Consider the following 2,390-nt stretch of genomic DNA (forward strand, 5'->3'; position numbering starts at 1 on the left):
TTTTTTTTTTTTTTTTTTTTTTTTTGAGACAGAGTCTCACTCGGTCACCCAGGCTGGAGTGCAGTGGCACAATCTTGGCTCACTGCAACCTCCACCTCCTAGGTTCAAGAGATTCTCCTGCCTCAGCCTCCTGAGTAGGTGGGATTACAGGAGCCCACCACCAAGCCTGACTAATTTTTGTATGTTTATTTGTAGAGACAGGGTTTCACCATTTTGGCCAGGCTTGTCTCCAACTCTTGACCTCAGGTAATCTGCCCACCTAGGCCTCCCAAAGTGCTAGGAATATAGGTGTGAGCCACTGCACCTGGTTGATTTTCTTCCCTCCTTCCCTTCCTCCTTCCTGCCCTCCTTCCTCTCTCTCTTTCTCTCTTTCTTTTTATCAGAGTCTCACTCTGTCACCCAGGCTGTAGTGCAGTAGCATGGTCTCCACACACTGCAACCTCCACCTCCCAGGTTCTAGCGATTCTCCTGCCTCGACCGCCCAAAGTGCTGGGAGTACAGGTGTGAGACACCGTGCCTGTTGATTTCTTTCTCTTTCTTTCTTGCAGAGTCTCACTCTGTCACTGAGGCTGGAGTCCAGTGGCATGATCTGCACACACTGCAACCTCCACCTCCCGGGTTCAAGTGATTCTTCTGCCTCAGCCTCCCAGGTAGCTGGGATTATAGGCATGTGCCATCACACCCAGCTAATTTTTGTATTTTTAGTAGAGAAGTTTCACCATGTTGGCCAGGCTGGTCTCCAATTTCTAACCTCAAGTGATCTGCCTGCCTCAGCCTCCCAGTGTTGGGATTACCGGCATGATCCATCTCACCTGGCTGATTTATTTCTATTATAGGTTGACTCACATACATTTCTGATGTTGGGCATCTCATAACCTAAAAAAAAAAAAAAAAAAAAAAGGCCACTTCCTATGTATCAGCTGAACACATTGCCTAGGACCTCCAGTGCCATGTTCAGTAGAGACAGTAATAGAAGCTACCCTTGTCTACGTCCTAGCTTCGATGAAAATTCCTTCTAAAATTTTACCATTAAATGTGATAATTGCTATATACTAAGGATAATAGGGCCAGGTGTGGTGGCGCACACTTGTAATCCCAGCACTTTGGAAGGCTTTGGGGATGATTGCTTCAGCCAGAAAGGGGGAAGTTGCAAGTGAGCTAAAATCTTGACATTGCACTCCAGCCTGTGTGACAGAGAGAACTTGTCTCAGAAAAAAAAAAAACAAAAAACCAAAACCAAAACAAAACAAAAAAAGGATGCTAGCTTGCTAATAGTGCATTATGTGTTGACTCTGTCCTTGCATTATTGAAATAAAACCTAATTCTCCGTGATGCATTATGTGTGTGTGTACATTACTGTATTCGACTTGGTATTATTTTATATAAAATTTGGAATTCATGTTCATAAAAGTTAACAATAGCTAACTTCTATTTGGTTTTCTATGTTTCTATGTTACTTTCCTTGAATTTTTTCATTTCAGCCTAGACAGCTTATTGTAAAGGTTATTTCCCCTTTATACATGAGGAAGTTAAGGCACAGCGAAGGCAAGTCATTATCCCTAAGGTCACAGGGAAGGTAAGTAGTGGCAGCAGAAATACAAATCTGGATTGCCTAGCTCCAGAGGCCATGCACTAAGCACTGCCCTGCCCCCTCTCCCTGTGACAAAGACCCATCATTCAGACTGTTCTATTGTGAACTTTTCTTGTACATCCTTGTTCCAGTTTTGCACCAAGATTATATTATTCTCAATAGATAATTAGATAGGTCTTCTTTTTCTATTATACAAATGCTCATCAAACTTTTATAAAAACCTATTCCATCCTATCACCTTTGCTAGCCTGACTTCTACAGTTTCGCAGTGGCCTCCAGGTTTTATGGCTTTTGGGAGCTCCTGTCCCGGGGGGTATACACCCCATAAAGCCAGGGATACAGACACAGATCAGCAGCAGACTCCCCCACCCTCCAGCATCCTTTTTTTTTTTTTGAGATGCAGTTTCACTTTTGTCGCCCAGGCTGGAGTGCAGTGACATGATCTCAGCTCATTGCAACCTCCGCTTCCTGGGTTCAAGTGATTATCCTGCCTCAGCCTCCCGAGTAGCTGGGATTACAGGCACCTGCCACCACACCTGGCTAACTTTTTTTGTATTTTTATTAGAGACAGGGTTTCACCTGTCCTCATCAGAATCACTGGATCATGACTGACCCCTAGAGGCGGCTTCTCTGCTTAACTGTCAGCGCATGGGCTGGAATGTGACCCCCAAAGCTGCCGTAGAAGCTTCCACCCATCCTGGACAATGCTTGACATCTGTGGGGAAAAGTCCTGTCCTTTGTCTTGTTAGCCCAGCCAGCCTCACAGGCATTCAGCAGATTGGAAAGCCTAAGCGTGTGC

Source organism: Sapajus apella, unplaced genomic scaffold, assembly GCF_009761245.1.
Source record: "Sapajus apella isolate SASKATOON/1434 unplaced genomic scaffold, GSC_monkey_1.0 scaffold16, whole genome shotgun sequence".
Classification (NCBI taxonomy): Eukaryota; Metazoa; Chordata; class Mammalia; order Primates; family Cebidae; genus Sapajus; species Sapajus apella.